Source organism: Manacus candei, unplaced genomic scaffold, assembly GCF_025592945.1.
Source record: "Manacus candei isolate 608988 ecotype Guabito, Panama unplaced genomic scaffold, ASM2559294v1 h1tg000008l, whole genome shotgun sequence".
Lineage (NCBI taxonomy): Eukaryota > Metazoa > Chordata > Aves > Passeriformes > Pipridae > Manacus > Manacus candei.
In genome coordinates, this window is record NW_026138056.1 from 18681886 (window position 1) to 18701575 (window position 19690).

The window sequence follows — 19690 nt, forward strand, 5'->3', positions numbered from 1 at the left end:
ATTAAAATATATTGTTTAGATACCTCAATAAATTGAGTGATTTTGGGGAGTGAGACTTTTAGAAGCGCTTCTCAGTTATGCATTGCTGTACAAAGAACTGGTACCGAAGAAATTAATCTTTTTTTTTTTTAAGTAGAGATACAAATGCAAACAGGGCTTTGGCTACTCATACTCAGATTCATAAGCACAGTTTTAGATTCCTGCATTTAAAAGATTGGCCAATAAACCTGGGCATATTTTTTAGTGCTGTGAATTTCTCATTAATTGAGTTTCTGTAGTGTTAGTTTGTAAGGAAGACTTCTCTATTTAATGTCCGTGGTTGTTCATCTTGGGAAGAGAAATGCACTCCTTGGGTAGAAAAATGGTACCTATTTTCCAAAATTCTTAATTAAATGAAAAATAGTTTTACTGTTATTTTACCATTTGATTATAATTAGGGTTTTTGGGGGGAGTTGTGTCTGTGACTCAATATGATTGCATCATTTCACTGCTGAGAAATTTTTTAACTGTTTTAAAATGTGTGTCTAAAATGGTAGTTATACATTAAGGTATAAGGTAACTTCAAAGACAGCTTTAAGAAAGAAATACAGATTTAAATTTTCTTTATCTTTGTCACAAAGTTTATTTGTTGATTCTGAAGGAATTAAATTGATAAATGCAGGGCTCAGGTAGCACCCTGTGACATTTTAACCTGGGTTCAAAGCTTCTCTTGTGGTTTAGCTCACTCAGAGAAGCTTTGATGTTCTTACATTCATTCACCCCTCATTTGCTATTGTCTTAAGTATTTACCTTCTGGAGTTTATTTAGGAAAGGTATTCTAGGATGTAGCAGCGTATCTTAAAGCAGAACTGTGGTAGGATAGAGATGCTTACAGAGATGTTAATCACCTGTGATCTGTCATGTACTTACATATAAATTACGAGGTCAATACAAAACATACATGATTCTGGATTATTAAATGTGAGGAAGAAACTATATGCTTCCTTGAAAGATATCTCTGTCATTTTCTTTTTGAAATGGTTTTCAAATTTGAGTATTGATTTTAATTTTTTTAACTCCAACATTTGAATTAGAAAAAATCCTTGAAAGTAATTTGAAAAATAAACTTTTCAGCATATAGTTACTTTTTGTAGCCCTTGTAATTTTCAATATTAATTTTTCACAGCTTTGTGTGAACAAAGTAATATGTATGTGCAGAAGATTAGGTCTGTCCTGTTCACTGGAAATATTAAATAGTTCATGAGGCATTTGCTATCAAAACTGAATGGAACACCTGCCTTCTCTTCATTGCAAGACTGACCTATGGGACTAATATAATTTATGCATGAGGTTGAAAATTAAACTAGGAAGAAGTAGCATAATCAGAGTGTGCAATGTGGAATCAGAATTGAGCAGTTACAATGTTTTCTCAAGGGGAGAACCGCTGAGAGATTATTTGTTTGCATAATTCCTGAGTAACAGATTTATTTCTTCTATTTTATTTTAGAAATTTTTTTTTTCAATTCATAAATGAACTAAGCTTATTATGAAAATGAAATGGTAAAATAAGGATTTAAGTATAGAATGAAGAAAAATTAATAAGATGGTTTTAAAGTCAAAGATAAGTATTAATATAATGTTTTATTTAAGTTCAGAAAACTTAAGGATAGAAGGAACTTCAGGGGTTTACTAGTCTGCCCCATCACAGATTGCTCAGACAGACCATGGAGTCTCCAACCTGGACAACTGGCTCTGAGTAGCTCTGCTTGAGCAGGAGTGTCACCAAAGAGGATGAAAGAAACTTATCCAACACCAATCCGATGCGAATAAGCAGCCATTTCTTTATTCAGCATGCTGAGAACACAGGGGATCACTCCTCCAAAAGTGTTCTCTTACTGAAAAAATCCATTCATTTTTACACTTTTCTGTTACATAAGCCCAGTCTTGCATTTATCCTCTACAGTGATTTGTTTTGTTAGTTTTATAACTTTATTCTAAAACAACCATTGGTCAATTTTACTTAGCTCTACTGATTGGAATCTTTGATACTCAAATCAAGATGGGAAGGGTAAGGGGGTTTCCAAGCAGCTCAAATGGTCCAATATCTTTTTGGTGAGGTTTCCGTAGTTGCATACTTCAAACACAACACTCCTGACAATCCTATACATCATGCTTCACAATTTTCTTCCTTTTAATCGCAACTATTTCTTCTATACCATCAAATCTCGATTATTTTATCAGACTAATTGCAATATTTCCCCCCTTTGAAAGTTTCGAAAATCATTTCAATACTTTCGTTATAATCCTAAAATTTGCTTATGTTACATCTATACTCTATTTCATTCACTATATGTTTGTGGGAGTCTTGGAATTGATTCCTTTTCATCTTGTTGTCTACCCACTGCTTGGATAACCATCCAATTAAATGCAGTCTTACTGTTTATTTGTTTCTTTAAACAATAGTAAATCAAAATAATTGTTAAAAATATTATTAACAAGATTAATGCAGTATTAATCAGTGATTTTGCCCATGAACTCAGATTCCATCCCAGTCCACTAAACATTTTATCTATCCAACTTTCTTGCATGTCTTATTGAAGCTTGTATTTTTTTCTATATTTTCTAACAAGTCCAAGCCATGTTCTACATCTTGCGTCACATTTGTAATGTGTATGTAACAATGATCAATTCTATCTTTCAAATATCTACAAATCCCATGTTCTTTGAGTAAGATCATATCTAAAGCCATTTTATTTTGTAAAGGCATGTTTGAAGTTGCTTGTAACTGCTAATTTACATCCTTGAATCCCTCCCTGGTCACATTTGCCAGCCTTTCTAGCTGTCCTGTAAGTCGACATATCCATTCTCTAATCCTATATGTTGCTAAAGGAGTCAAGGAAGACTCCAAGGTCCAGCCAACTTTCATTCTCGTCAAACACTCATGCCATTCTTCATCTATTTCTGACCTTCTTACCTATTCCAATTTCAAATTTTCTAATGTTCCTTTAAAAGGATCTTTCTTCCAGATTGGACATAATGTTGGCATGCCTCATGTTATTTGCTTTACTTTACCATCTAACAGTAAATGAATCGTCCAAGTCCCATCACTCCTTGCCCAAACTAAGTGTCCTGGGTTCCTAACTGTAAATCTTCTGCAACTACACATGGTTCCTCTTTTGGGTGTATATGTCTCAGTCAGTTGGAGGCTATTTTTAAGACCTCTGCAGAGACACTCCTATTTTAAAGTAGCAGATAAAGGGGGAATAACCTGAATTATCATATCAACAGTACTACAATTATATATCTTTTCATATTTCCACCATGACATTAGATTTTCCTTTTCTCGATATGAGGTTCCCTTATCACCCACAACTGATCAGGTTTTAAAAACTAATCCATCCCAAGTAAAACACCAAGAAGCCTTAGACATGTACTGAATTTGAGATAAGATTGTCATTGACCAAATGGAGTCCAAATTTTTCTCCTTCCCCTGTGTTTGATTAGTTCTCTTACATTTCCATTCCATGATCATTTGGCTTACATTTCTCTTTATTTGTTCATCATAACATCATCCTATGTTCCAAGATCTTCCAATTTTGGCAAAAACAGAATTTGATAATTTCTCACAATCAGCTCTACACCCTGGAGACTTCCACTGTTTCCTAATATTCTCTATTTGTTTCTTTCATCCAATTACAGGTTTCTGTTCACAACACGTGGTTTTATTTTCCTGTTCTAGAATAGTCGAAGTCATGGTTAAGATTCCCCATGGAATGGACTCACCTACTGCTGTTGGTATTGGTAGGCAAGCAGTAATTTGTGACACGTTCTGCAAATTGCCAAAGTCTTTGATTAATCCTAACATCAAATTTTCTTCTTGGGTTTTTCCTGCGAGGTGTATTTATTGTTCTGTCTCTGTTTGTCTTTTAATCCTTTCTTTCTTGGTCCGTGTTGGGACAACTTTTTCTGAATGACAGAATTGGCAAATAAAATTTCCTTGCTCTTTTTCTAATTCTAAACAGCATCCTTGCTTTGAAGTTCGGAATTCTTTACAAATCAATTCTTGTGTTGGACTTTGTAACACTAAGTCATATTTTGGGCGTTTTTGTTCCTTATTTTCAAGTGGAAGACAACAAAAGTCATCTCTACTCAACAAACAACAGTATTGACCTGCATTCTTCAAGGTAATACAATGTACTTCTGTGTCATTTGCCTTTGACTCTCATTTTAGGTGGAATTATTTTCTATCCCTTTCCTAGTTCACTTGCAGTTTATCAGGATTAAAGTCTTAAATCTGTGTAAAATCACATGTCAGCTTCAGTGGATCTCCCCATCTTATTGATACTTCTAGTTGTTCAGTTTTTGCCTCAACCCAGGCTCCCACTAACATTAATTTCCAAATCAATATCCATTCTCTCCAGATTTCAAGGTGATACATAAGATTAAACACCATATCTTAAAGTCAGTTTTGAAGTCTTAGGATCCCTGTTAACAATCTTCTATGCTGGCGAGGCTTTCTTCACTCTAGTATAACGTATCCGCTTCTGATTCAGCTATCTTAATGGCAGTAAAAGTAGTTAACAATCAGTTAACAGGAGTTAACAGTACTTGAAAAGCTCCTTTCCAATGTTCCTGGAGAGGTTCAGAAGTCCATGTCTTCTCATAATCTCCTGGTTGGAAGTCATGAACCAGATTTTCCAAAGTTAGCGGTCGATTCCACACTGGGAAGCTTCTCAAAGCTGTCAAAGTTTTTCCTAAAGAAAGCAAATACTGATATAAATCACATTTCCCTTTTACATGCATTCCCACATTAGAATTTGTAGATTTGTATGGTTTCCTATACAATATTTCATAAGGACTAACACTAGTCCTTGTCTTTCACTGTACCTTTATTCTTAAAAGGGTGAGAGTCAACGCCTGTGACCATTTAAGATTGGTCTCTTGACATATTTTACTAATTTTCTTTTTTATATTCTGATTCATCTTTTCTACTTTTTCACTTGATTGTGGTCTCCATAGAGTATGTAAGTCCCTCTGAATTCCCAATGCCTTGCTTATATCTTGAACTATTTCTGCCACAAAGTGTGATCCTCTATCTGAAGACATCCCTACTGGGACCCCAAATCTTGGAATTATTTCTTCTAACAATCTCCTTACCACTTCTCTCACTTGATTGGTGCAACATGGGAAGGCTTCAGGCCACCCATAAAAAGAGTCAACTAACATCAATATCCTCCTGATCTAGGTAACTCCAAAAAGTCGGTTTGCCAATTGTCTCCTGGTTCAACTCCTCATTTCAAACTTCCTAATGGTGGTCTTTTTCAATTAATTGGATTATTTTTCAAAGTAGTTTCACATGTCATGGTTATAGATTTGGTAATTCCAACCATTTTACAGAGACCACAGTTCGTTTTCGTAATGCTGTCAATGCCTCTGCTCCCCAGTGACATTCCTTAGGTTTTATTTGAGCCAATTCTCTCATAAGTGGGACCACCACCTGTCCTTGTATATTCACTAGCCATTCTGCCAATTTTTTCCTTGCATTCATTAACTGTCCCAAGTTTTCATCTCCTTCTGAATATTTAGGTCATTCCCTAGGTAATTTTACCTCTTTTGTAGGTATTAAGGCCATTTGCATTGAAGTTTTTGCCACAGTCTTTCCTATCCTATCTGCTACTCTACAGCTTCCTTAGCAGTTCCTGTTTGGTGTTCTTTACAGTGCATGATTGCCACAGCCTTAGGTTGTTGTACCGTTTTCAAGAGCTCTGATGTTTCTCCCTTATACTTAATTGATCATCCTTGAGCTGATAAGAGTCTCCTTTCTTTCCACATAATTCCATGTGCATGGATTACTTCAAATGCGTATATTGAGTCAGTCCATATATTGACCGATTATTCTTTTCTTAATTCCAAAGCTCATATTAGCACTATTATTTCTGCTTTTTGAGCTGATGTGTTTCTGGCTGATGGTTTAGCTTCTATAATTAGGGTTTCAGTAGTTACCTTATATCCAGTGAAGCATGCTTCATGTTCTACGTAGCTACCCCCATCTGTAAATAATTCCAAATCAGGATGAGATAAAGGAGCGTCCTTTAAATCTAGTGTACTGGAATAAACATAATCAGTTGTCTCCAGGCAATTGTGTTCCACCAGGCCCTCTGCCTGTAGAGTATTCAAAAACACTGCAGATTTAAAAACTACTACAACATTAGTAGTTTTTAAAACATCATCTTGTTCCAACAATACAACTTGATATTTTGGTGTTGTGCTGGGAGACAACTGATGGCCCCCCCTAAAACTTGAACATATGAGGTACATATACAGTCATTTTAGGTTCCAAAGTTAACTTATATGCCTCTTGAATCAATGTCACTGTTGCAGCCACTGCCCGTAAACAACTAGACCATCCTTCACTTACAGTGCCCAATTGTTTGGAAAAGTATCCCACAGGTCTTTTCCAGTTTCCAAGGTATTGCATCATATTGCATCAGTACCCCCAATGCAATATGTTGTATCTTGTGTACAAAGAGCTGGGATTTCTTGGTTAAATCCGGCAATCCTAAAGCTGGTGGTGTCATCAAAGCCTGGTTTCAGTCTAGGTAGGCTCTTCTCCACAAAAAAGGTAGTCTTTTCAGGGCTTCACACAGTGATTTAGCTAGAATTCCATAGTTCATAATCCAAAGTCTACACCATCCAGTTGTTCTTAAAAAGACCTGCAATTTTCTGATGTCTTTTGGCTCAGCAATTTTACAAATTGCCTCTTTGTGGCTCATCTCCAGTTGTCTCTGCCCGTGGGATATCTCAAAGACCAGATATACAACAGTCTGTTTCACAATTTGAGCTTTATTTCTGGAAACCTTACAGCCATTCTGACCCAAAAAGTTTAAAAGTTTAATAATTACCCGGGTACAGCTACCTTCATTTCCTGTAGAAATGAGAATATCGTCCATGCATTATAATATCAAGTGATTACCATTGAGATTTATTTCCTTTTTCCATCGTTCTGTTTCTTTCACCAGTCAGTTCCCAAATATTGTAGGGCTATCCTTGAATCCTTGTGGCAGTCTAGTTCAAGTTCATTGGGTTTCCTGTCCTGTATAGGGATTTTCCCATTCAAAGGCAAAAAGGTTTCTGCTCTCTTTTTCTAGAGGTATAGAAAAAGAAGGCATCTTTCCAATCAAGCACTGTAAACCAGCCATGCTTCTCATTTAACGTTGTTAATAATGTATATGGATTGGCATATCTTGCAAGATATTCAATGGCATGAATATCTTTCACTATCAGATTTATGGCTTGTAAATTTATGGCTACAAAACTACATTCTCCTGACGGTTTCTTAACAGAAGAACCTGGGATATTGTACTCAGATTCACATTCTTCTAAAATTTTATATTTTGTAAATTTATCAATCAGTTTTCTAATTCCTTCACAAGCTTCCTTCTTTATTGCTTTTTTTTTTTGGCCTAGCCGTTTCTTTTAATTCTATTTTAACTGGACTGGTTGCCTTTGATTTTCATGGAATGTTGGTGCTCCACACTGTAGACGTGACTGCATTGTCTACTACTTCCAATATTTCTGTTTCCTTAATTTGTTCCTGTAACATCATTAATTGATCCATCTTTGACTCTGGTATCTTTAATAAAATTTCTCCATTCTCAAAAACAATTTCTGCCTGTAATTTATTTAACAAATCCCTTCCTATTAGTGATATTGGACACTCTGGCATATAAAAAAGTTCATGTGTCTTTACTTTGCTATCAAATTTCATATTGAGTGATTCTAAAAAGAGATGACTTTCAGCCTTCCCTGGAGAATTCAAAATTTCTGTGTAAATTATATACAAGGGAACCTTTATCACAAAAATGTAGTTGTTCTTTGAGGGGGGCATAGCTGTAGTTTAGTAATTCACAAGTGGAACTACCCAGAGCTTAAAAATGCAAAATAAAAAAAAAAACCAAACAAAACAAAGCAAAACAAAACAAAAACCTACAACATTTTTTTCTCAGGGGATTCTTCATACTTATCTTTAATAAACTATTTCAGGTCCTAAGATAAGCGCCTGAAATAAGGCAGTATGAAGTCACTGTGTAAACAAAACTGTAAAGAGCCAGAAGAAATTATCTAATTGGAATTTTAGTCAGCAGTACTTAGACAGCAGTAGAGTAACTATAAAACATTAATTGACAATTCATTATTTCTAGTTTTCTTTTCTTGTAATCAGAGATGTTGGTACTTCTTTAAAATCAGTCTTCAGCTTCTTTAAAATCAGTCTTCAGTTTTCCATTGTGCTTTTTGTAGCAAAAAACATAGGTTCACTAATATTGCCTGTGTAGTCATATAAGAACTGATTTGTAGCAATAAGAACTGATTTGTATCCTATATATTGTATATATAGTGTATATGTATAATATATTGCCATTTTTGTTCCATATGTACTATTTGCCAGTTGGCAGTTTTCTAGGATCAATATGGAAAAAAGTAATTAAGCTTAAAAGACAGGAGAGTTAAGCTGTAGTTCCAGAATAGCTCACAGAATGCACAGTAGCAGTGAAGGTTTGAGTTCCTCACTACTAAGTTTCTTTGGGGCTATTGATTTACCCTCTTCCCGGTTGACTGTAATTGACCTGGTATTGCCAGTCCCTGACTAGACACCCCGCCAAAGACAAACATGCTAAGGAGTCCTAATGATGTTCTGATTTTAACAGAAATGTGGGAGAAAGGGATTCTAAGACCAGTCTCTTTAAGTTCAACATAGAACTGTGCTTATAACTCAAGAGGGGAAAGAGAGAGGCACGCGATCCATGGCCTTATTCTGCTCTGTTGCGACTTTAGACAAGTTAGTTGGAACACTTGTTTGTCATTTGAGTTTCCAAAGGTCCAGAACAGTGTTAGCAATATTGACTTATCTTTGTAAAGCGTTTGTTGTGTGAAAAAATAATATATAAATGCCCTCTGAAGTGAAATGATATTAAAAAAGCTGGGTTTGAAAAAAAAGTATGAATTCTTTCTTTCAGAATGTCCTCAATTACCAAGTAAGAGCAGTAGGCAGAGGTTTGATAAACATGACTTTTTTTTTTAATTGATCATCTAGTGTTTCAGTCATATAGGAACTCTCAAGGAGTGTTGTATCTCCTTAGTGTCTTGCTTTAGTTCTTAATACAATGGCCATTTGCAATAATGTCCAGTTTAGCTTGTGACAAAGTGGTGAAGCTGCAGCTGCTTCTGTAATCTTGGTCTGCTCAGTCGTAGACCATTGAAAATAGTCTGAAATGGAGTTTTCAGCTTTTTCCTTCCTGGACCTTTCTTCTGTTTAAACATGCAGTTATTTCATGGAACTGGAGTCTGGTGAGAGCTCCTCCTCTTAGATTTACCTAAAAAAAACTGGTTAAACACTTGGGATTGAGAACTTTGGGTTTTTAATAGTTTGTTGTAGAATTTATAGAATTGATTTTGGATGGTCTTAATACTGTTGACCTCATATTCAACTTTCCTTCTAAGATTCAAGCTGCTTAGCCATTTTTTAATTACTTTCAACAGAGCAGTGGATAATAATTGGTTCTTGAAAGAAAATTTTCCCTAGTGAATGTATTACACTTATAAAGCAACTCGGATAGATTTATTGATTCTGGCTGGAAATTCAAATTGTAACCTTGAACACTTTGTGATCTTCCCAGTGATATGTCCAAATTACTTCTGGTGCCAAGTATTATATTTAATTCACATTATTATTTAAATTCTTTCTGTAAAAATATATTTAATTATTTACTAAGATATATCACTGATATTTGCACAGCAGAAAAAGTAATTTTTTTCACAGTATCTGCTATCAAATTTTGTCATACAGATATGTCTTTCTACTCACCTCTTATTTCAGTATTGTAGTACAGATTCTGACCTACAACTATATAAATAATGACCTTAATGTATGGCTATTCTGTGCATGAAATCACATTAAATACATGTGAACCTATAAACACTTCTTGTGTGGGTAAAGATGAATAATAATCTATGCCTTATAAAAGCAGTCAATAATCATCAGTCTGCATCCTTGTCTTTGTAATAAAGGGATTTTTTTAAAATGCTAATTAAGCACACATCTTGGACAACTGTATACTTCAGTATTATGTTTGAAGTTTTTTAAGCTGTGCCACTGCAGCTATCTAATCACTCACTGCTGCAGCCCTGCTAGTTTTTTGCTATAGTATTGTAAGAAAAAATATATGTCATGCACCTCTTATCATCAGTACGGTTTTAATCCAATAAATTCAACATATGAAAGTACACACGCAGCAAGCTGGGAAAGTATTCCTGCAAGGGCTGTGCAAGTAATCTTCTGCTTCTGTTTGAGACAGAATCTGAACATATATCACAATCCACTAGTTTTCAAATACAGGTTTTTTACATTTCCATTTTATTGAAAATCTCTAGCAAAGGACAAAGGCTTTCAGTAATTTTTCACTTTGAATAGTAACACATCCTCACTAATCATTTCACACTGAGGCAGTGACGCAAAAGGTTCTAGTTTATAAACACATGCATAAAATCAGTAATCCTACTACATAAAGTTCTGCAATTTAACTCTTTAGTGTAAAAAATACCTATTGAACATTTTACCATTTTGTTCGTGCCTAACAGTAAGAGCTCTTTTGAGACATAAACCTTGTATGCACCTGTCAAAGGGATTCTCCAGATTCCATACTCATGCCTGTATGTAATTTAGTAACTGAATAACTTTATCTTATCTTCTTGTTTCAATTTCAGATTAATTTGGCACTGCTGTACAGTGAAGTTCTGGTAAGATAGTGTCTAGCCAGTGGCGTGTTAAGGTTCAGTCTCAATGACAGACCAGTGAGTCCCCATTAATACGGAACCCTTCCAAAGATAGGTGATAGAGCCCACCTTAGTTCTGTAGTCACACCTTTAAATAAAAATCAGTTGATTGTATTTCAGGATGTTTCTGAAGCTACAGGCTGCAAAGAAAATACGAAGAATTAGTTTGAAATAATTGGTACAGCTATTAAATATCAACTTATGCACAACTGTTACTTACTCAAGTCAAATATTTGTTGCTCAGATTTTGCTATTGAATTAGTCTGACAAGTGGCAGAAAATGTGTGGCTGCATGGTTGCATGGAAATTTTAAAATGATTGCACTGATGGATTTGTTTTCTATGGAAAGGAAATAATCAATGGGACTTGATTTTTACTTATCAGTACTTCAGGTCTGTGCTGTGGCATCTACTGACTGCTGGCTAGCAGTATCTGTGAAAAGTGCTGAGGAAATGTATCAACCAGTAATTAAGAAACAAACATGAAGAACAAAGACACTAGAAGCAAAAGTAGCAACTTGATAATATTTCATGATACTGAAGAAAAAAGAGGACAGATACCAGGAGGTACAAAAGTGTAGGTAATCTTCTAGTGCCAGAAGCACATGCTTGCTGATGTAACTACATCTCCACTAGCAAGGTTTTCCTGTTTAGATAGGCAGCAGGGAAGTTCTGCTACTAAAGGGATCTTGTGTTTACCTGGCTAAGATTAAAGAAAAAAACACAACCAAAAAACAACAGCAAAACAGCAAAACAAAACAAAACAAAAAAACAAAGCACAGAAAAACCCCACAAAAACAAAACAAAAAACCCAAACCAAACCAACCAACCAAAAACCCAACAAAAACAGAAAACCAACCAAACAAAAAAAAACCCACTTTTGCATCTCTGTCAGATTCTGAAAACTGCCAAGGGACCTCTGTATCATGCCCTGTTCCAAACATTTTGTGTGCACACAGTCTGGTCTTGTAAGGAGCTGGAGGTCCTTCCTGAACAGGACATGTTACAGTGTTAGCTATGATCTCAGACTTAATTCTGTGCTTAGTTGAAATGCAAATTATATTGCTAAAGTTTTTCAATTGGACTTTAAAGAATGTATGAGAGTTACTAATACATTAGAAGGCTGCTTCTTCCCCTTGAGGTAAGGTAAAGTGAAAAGTGTCTTCCTTTCAAATAAAATTATTTTTCTATTGAAAAGGTGAGAGTTTTACATGCAACAGCTTAGCTTAAAGTATTCAATAGCAATATATAAGAAGTACAGTCTAACAAGCAGTAATAAGAAGGCCACCTAGGACACTATAAAATGTTTACATCTGTCAGAGACATGCTGTAGGCACATGACTGGTTTCCCTCAGAAATATTCTGTTTGAAAGGCAAATACATCAGCTTCTTCAGTAAAGAACCTTTTGTACTTCAGAAAGTATTAATCAATCAGCTACAAAAGTCCTTTACACTGTCCTTTCTTGTTCACCGTATGTTCATGTGGCTCCTTTAGCTGGCAGCTACTCCTCCCGGCAGCTGTAGAGTTTTTAGCACGGTAGTTGAGAGGTCCCAGCAAAGGTAGTAAGGGAAAATGGGCTCCCTCTGGTGAGTGGTTGTCAACTGAACAACCTAGCTGTCTTGGGTTGTCTTAGTTCAGATTTTATCTTCAAATGGACTGCCACGGTACTTAAGCACCTGCATGTACTGGCATATAACGTGTTCCTAGCAACTTTCAACACTCATCATCTTTATTTCCTAAAGTAGCATAGGGCTTGCAATATAAATCTTGCCATTTTGCACCAGCTGGGAGGGAAGGTTAAGAGGCTGCTGGAAACAGATACCTATGGAAATATAGGTATTACAATTGAGTCAAATAATTTTGGTGTGCTTCAGTTCCAACTCTGGTCTTTGTATATGGCCAGTGTAGTTGGTTAATATTTCTCAGGCATTTTTTTGTTTATCCTATGCTGAGCAACTTGTTACCTTTACTTTTTGTAGGATGTTGGTCTGAATCAAAGAAGCATTAATATGCTGTCCTTTTATAGCAAGGGTATTTATACACATGTAAGACCAGAAATTAAAGCTCTCTAGGAAGCCACCTTGCTTTATTAATTCAAACCTCTCCAGGTTTAATGGTAGAGGTCTGTCAACACTGTACATCTAGGTACTACGTTACCATCTCCCAAAGAAGATTTGACTGAATTTTTAAAAGCTGAAAAGGTCATTAAATTTCTCATTTAAACAAGGTTTCTAAATTGAATGTTCATGCAACATTTACATCTAGAACAGGCATTGCATCTAAATGGAACTGGTAAACTGGAGATAGCTGGGTAGAAATTGTTTCAAATCTTGCAGGTTGTTTGCTGTGGGTGTGAGGATCTCTAGTCCTTGATCTGGCTACAGAGTAAGTTTATTGAAATTCTTGGGTCTTCCTTTTTAAGTTTTCAGTTCTGTGTGATAACCTCTCTCTCATCCTTTCAGTAAATACCCTTCAAAGGGTGTTGTGAAGATAAAAAGGTGATGTTAAGGGGACAGAGCAGGAGGAAATGGGACTTTCAGCCTTGGGTTTTTCTCAAACAGAAACAGGCCATGCAAGTGAAATAGGTGTGCTGAACTGCAGCTAGATAATTCTAAACATATCTCAAGCCCAGGTAATAATGACTGAATTAAAAACCCCATCAACTGGCATTGTTCAGCTTAGTTTGGAGGTTTGTGAAGCTCAGTTGTCTTTTTTATGTTGTTACTAGCTGTGCCAGGCCTGATCCAATGAGGGGCTCTTTCCTTCTCTTTCATGGCTCAGTGGTAGTCAAAGATGTTCAGAACATCGAATATTAATGGATTCTAGGCAGAGAAACTGTAGAGTTCATTGTACTCAGTAGAGCAAGTAGATAGATGTCTGCCAATGAAAGTCTCATGAGTGTGGTTAATAGTGTCAGAAACATGATCAGACTGACTGCTTTGGATTTGGAAGGTGTACAGATGTCTTTTTGTTGTAATCTACAGTTTTAAATAATATTTAAATGGGACATAATCGGAATTTTATTAATAATACTAAATTAATGTGAAAATAATTTATATGAAAATTAAAATTTATCTATTAAGAGTACTCAAGGAAAATAAATATCATAAAACTGAACAGCTGTAGCTATCAAGAAATGAAACCAAATTAATTTCTCAAACCTTCTGTATGATGAAAATCAAGAGCATTTCCATCGGGCACTTTCTAAAATTGCAAGCTTAAACAATATGGTATTTGTCTTAGTTATAAAGAATGCCCTTTTTGGTCAGGTAATAGAACAGGTATTTTTAAACAACGTTACAGTGGTTTCTAATTTCAGGGATTATGAATTTATTTTAAAATAAATATATCATATTGTCCATCTTGGAAAAAGGTTTTATTCATCTTTAATGTTGCTGAGAGTTTAAATCCATTCTTAATTTCTCTCTGATCTTGCCTGTTCATCACTGATGAACATCAGAATTGCGGGTGTCAAGCTGTTGACATTTGGATTTAACCATTTAGTAATTTTATTAGTATTACTAACATACTTCTGCTAAATGGCTAGCATAGGATTATTTCCGTATGTTAAAACTTCAGATCATCTCTTCTGTGGCCACAAGGAACTGACATATTGAAAGTAACTGCCCAGTTCCAAGCCCAGCTACTTTCTCATTTGCATAATGTAAAAATTTTATTCTGGATGAGGATAAAGAACTTGATACTCTCATATTACTATGAAATATTGATGCCTATTAAAATATATATATATATATATTACAAGACTGCAGTACATTATATATAGTAGCACAGCCTACCTTCAAAAGAATATCCATGACATTCATTCTTCTGGCCTTGTTAAGGATATTCTGGGAGCTGTGTGATGCAAATGAAGAAATTTATTTCACTTCAATGCAACTGGGATCAGCTTTTTAACTGTACAGCTACATGACTTATCCTTCACTAAGCCATCACTCTAGCATCTAGCATATCAGAATAAATCTTACTGTAGTAAAAGTTAGCAGGAACTCTGCTGACATAAAACCAGTATGAATACAAACAGAGGCTAGGCCAAATTGTTTAGTTCTGTTCAGATCCCTGACCTTTTGGAGTGGCTCCAGCATTGTGTAAAATATTCTTTTTTTCTTTTTTATTTTTTTTTAATGACTTTTATGTACTCACACATGAAAACTAACAGGATTTCTGTTATTGGAAATTCAAGTGTATGGAGTTCTACCTGGTCCCAGCCATCATAGTGCTTTGTGACCCTATGCAACTCATTCTCAAATCGAATGGCACCAAAACCAGAATGAAGCTGGAAACTCATGTAATTCAACTGCTGGAATTTTATTTTACAGAGGAAAATGCAACGGCTCTGTGATCTTAGTCTCATTAATTATCTTTATATTAAAAGAGTAAATAAATTTATGAATATGAATGGGTGATGAGCCTTGGGTCATAACATTTTTAGCAGTTTGAGAAAAGTGCCATTTTTAGGCTTCTTCTGTAAGAATAATGTCATTTCAATATTATTTAAACTCAGAGCATTTGCCATTGACTTAATTAGAATTTGTTTGGGTCCACGTGTTATCTGTCTGGAATAGGTATTACAAAGGTACCTAGCACCACTGTCAGTTAAACACGTCATTTCCCATTGATTCCCATACATTTGATTTATGACTTCAAACAGGAGCAGGGAAGGCGTTACAGGCACCCTAAAGCCAACCCCAAGCATTCCCATTAGCGACAGAGTTAACTCCTTCCTAGGAGAAGGCATGGGGGAGGCTCTCCCCTCCACCGCAGGTCCTCCAGAACGTGTACCATCTGAATTCAGCATTAATGCAAACGTTCAATAACCTAACTGAAAAGCCATTTCCTTCAGATAAGGACATTTTCTGACCATCAGTGCAGTGACAGGGCATGGTACATGTCACTATGTAGTTGAAGGAACGAGAGATGGCAAACTGTGTATATATATATATATATATACACAGGAATGCATTTCCTAGCATGGAGAATAAAGGATGAGGAAAACGGAAAGGTCGTCCAGGGCTCTCTCTCCTTCCGTGAGCTCGCCAGAACAGGGCTGAGCCTGGTCAAAGGCACTCACCGCAGGTTCTGCACTGGCCCCGGGGGGGGTTGGCTGCGGCTGAGCCCGGGGCTACAGCAGAGATAAATGCACGGCACCTCTCGCTGGCCCCTTTCAGACTTCCCGTCTGATCGGTGCCGGGGCTCTCCCTTCTTCAACTGGGCATCGCGGGGGCTGCGGGAAAGCGGGCCGCCCCGAGGGGAAGCCAGGGGGAGCGCCGGGGGAAAGGGCCGAGCGGGGAGCAGAGGGGCCGGGCACGGGGAGACCGCCCGCCACGTCCCCAACCTGCCGGCTGGGGCGGGTGACTTGTCAGGTGGGACCCCGCTCCTGTGCGCCGGGAGACGAAGGGGCTCTTACCTAGGAGTGGGAGTTCCGTACGTCCCGCTCCCCCCGCCGGACGCCCTTCAGTCCTAAAATGCGGGTACACCACTGCTTGCCACCCCGCAAAGCGGCCGCGCACAGATGCCGGCAGCTCACTGTGCGGGGCCGTGCCGTCCCACAGCCCGTTGTCTCTTCCCGCAGCTGCCAAACCCGCGGAGACGGGACGTGTTTCCACCGAAGCAGCCCCGCTACGGGTGCTACGGGCAGTGTGAGCCGCGAGCTTTCTTTTTTTGTGTGTGCGTTGGCTCGAAAGCAATTTGCAGATTAAAGTGAGGTAGAGGCGATAAAGTCACTTTTAAATGTTGGGGACTGTTACTTTGCTGTACAGTAATAAATGTTGTTTCGATGGAGTTTCTGAAAGGGACTTTTTTTTTTTTTTTTTTTTACATTGAATAGTGGATTATTCCTGAACAGGGCACTTGCAATCCACGCACTTTCTTAATGCAAAGTCCCGAAAAGTCTTCATTCGGGGAGACTTCTTGCACTGTGCAGCACTGTCCGGCTGGGCTGCTTTCATTTAGTGCTTTTGAGCTGCTTTAAAGAGGCAAAGCGTGTTGCCTTTAAATACACGTTAAAAAAAAAGGCTCTTGTCTTGAGAAACTGCTCAATTTGCAGGAAACCCTCCGGATGTTTGCTGCTTTTCATGTGGCATTTGTGGTCGGCTCTGATAACGCTGGGAGCACCACTTCCAACACCGTATTCTGTAATGGACCTGAAATAGAAACACATCTCTCACCGGAGGATCCCCGCTCCGCGCCCCTGCGCTGTGTACCGGCGGGTTTAAAAGGTCAATAAATCAGAAGGATGAACTCTCGGCGGCATTGTTAGGTTGGGAAAGTTAACGAATGACCCCAGAAGTCGTGCGACCACGAAGGTTTCAGGAGTGGCAGAAGAAGCTCTCTATTAAATTCTACGGGGAAGTGAACTCTAAGCAAAGAGTGCGACTGGAGTCACAGGCAGTGCCGCGGCGTGTGTTTAAAGTTACAATTCGAAAATACCTAAACAGTCAAAACAAAAATCTAGGAAAGAGGTGAGATAATCTATCTATGACACTAGGGTTACTGAAAGGGTCACAAACTGCCAGCATTTTCTGTACAAACCAGGGAGCTTTTACTTTCTCGGCTTAGATTCAAAACACACCTTTCTTTCTTTGATCCCAGATCAATGAGCTGTAGAAACAGTTTCAACAAATCTCCCAACCAAAGTCAGCGACAGTTTGCTCAGTTTATTACCTCATGTTCATTATATAGAAAAACATTTTCTTTTCTGCTGAAAGTGACAGCCCCAAAAGTCGCAGTAAACTTTATTTGTAAGCAGTCCCTCTACCCGCTGAACTTGTTCAATACAAGTCCTTCCAGGATTGTTCCCTTGGCTGACGAAAATATTTCTGCAAATTAGAGTGAAAGGGAGAATTTGGCATTTTAACAAGAGCAGCTGGTAAAAAAAGGTAACACTCTTTCCTACGCTTTAAACTTATAGTTTAACAATCTTGTCCTAGTCAGAAATGAGGCATGAGCTGGGAACTGCTCTGGGAATCAGTGGAAACGGACTAGGTCCCTTAGATCAGTGCGTTTTTACCTTCTGGGGTTTTGGTTTGCTTGGAAGTCGTGTTGCTTATCCCCTCAGCTGAGTATTCTGTTCTCTGCACTGAAAACTATACACACTTTCCTCCTGTGTGAGTTTTCTTCAAATACAATTCGGATTCTGTTTAATTCAGACATTTTCTCCGGGTATGGGTCATGCTTCAGTGCATAAACCAGTCCCGAGGCAGCCGGCCTGGGATTGAGGGCTCTGAGTCCCGGCACGTCGGGTTGGGAAATATCACCACCTCAGCCATAAAACTAAAGCCACTAGCACACCAGCCTTAACCAGGTACGCCCTAAGGTAGTGTCCCACGGGTGCTGAACTAAAAACGAGGGGGAAAGCACTTTATTCCTAAAGACCTCTCCGGGTTATCCCCGGTTCTGTGCTGATGGTCAGCTTTGCAAGCGCAGTATGTCCCAGGTAATTTATTTTACAGTCAATTTAAAATGCAAAATAGTTTTGCAAGAATGGTGTTGTTATATACTAGTATGAGATCAATTTATGCACACATATGTATAGGTTCACCGTTTTAGCCTCCACTGCGTTTAACAGCATCTGATATAAGGAAAAAAAGTGAGGCTGTTTAAATCACTGCCTCTCGTTGTGTTGGACTAGCACGTTTGTTTTAATGGGGAAAAAATTAAAACTTATTATTTGATTTGGTTTAGGCAGATATTAGTCTTCTGGCCATGGTTTCGACTCCTCGCAAAAGGGATAAATACAGGATACCATTAACCTGGAAACATACCACTTTTTTGTAATCTCTAAGAAATAGAGGGGAGCAGAGAGCACGAATGCAGAAACGCCTCGAGAATTATCTTGCCCGATGTTAGTCCCAGGCAGCTCCCGTTCGCCCCTGTGTTTTAGTTCTTTTTAGAATATCTGCTGCCTGTCAAGTGTAAAGGAGAAGTCTTTACGTTGTGCGAAACAGGAAATTCAATGTTAGAATAAATTAATGGTGATTCTGGTTTCATTCATTTAATTTCGGCGAGAATTCTTACAATATTGGTTTATTTGATCGAAGTGGCTACCCAAACAAAGGTGTCCTTAACTAAATTAAACCTCTTTGATCTTCAGTTTAAAGCTCAGCTGTTTCTCAAATAAGCATTGATGCATTTAATAGCACCACATAACAATGCAAATATTAACCAAAGTGCCAGTTAAAGCGCCGTATTTTACATTAGTTTGCATGCCAAAGAAGAACATAAATGGTACTGAGATAGAATTTTTGTTTATTCTGAATTGATGGACTTTTTACAAACATCCTTTTGTACTTATAGTTTATTTATTCAGGCAAATGAGAGAAGATAATGCAGAAGAATTATAAGGAAATGCAGTAGGCAATATGTACTTCAAAGTTCAACTTATGAATAATAACTACATACAATAAATATTTGCGCTTTTGACAGACACTGAATATATTTATTAAGAGGTATGAAAAAATGGGATAGGATATATTTCATAGGCTTTGCTCTGGGTTCATTTTCCTACTGTTCCACACAGTTTCCGTGTTTCATGGGCTTAAGAGGCGAAATATGCTATGGTAGCACTAGAGGGTAAGAAGATGAAGTGTGAGACACAGATGATGGCTTATTGTTCAGAAGCTACACTCCAAATCTGCCTACAGAAGAAGGTTATATCTCTCAGTGTATCTCGGCACGAATGGAAATAATCTGTCCTTTTCACTCCTTTCGTGTCTGCTCCACTCGAGGATGGCCACTTCTGGTGTTGTCCAGACGGAGGAGTGTTTCCCTGGGTAGCGCACGGCCACGGTTGGCAGGTCTCTGCTGCCACTCCGGAGAGCGGGGCTGAAGCGGAGTGCCGCTTACCAACGCGCTGACCGTCCCC

At 37.7% G+C, this 19690-nt stretch overlaps 1 long non-coding RNA gene across 1 annotated transcript; it reads right to left on the reverse strand.

The window, feature by feature from the left end:
- Positions 1-1709: 1709 nt before the first annotated feature.
- LOC127463261 (uncharacterized) lies at positions 1710-16428 on the reverse strand. Its single transcript, XR_007900713.1, has 5 exons — positions 16235-16428; positions 14607-14664; positions 10879-10949; positions 5983-6161; positions 1710-4733 (listed from the first exon to the last, which is right to left on the reverse strand). It is a non-coding gene; the product is annotated as an uncharacterized LOC127463261 (long non-coding RNA).
- Positions 16429-19690: the final 3262 nt, after the last annotated feature.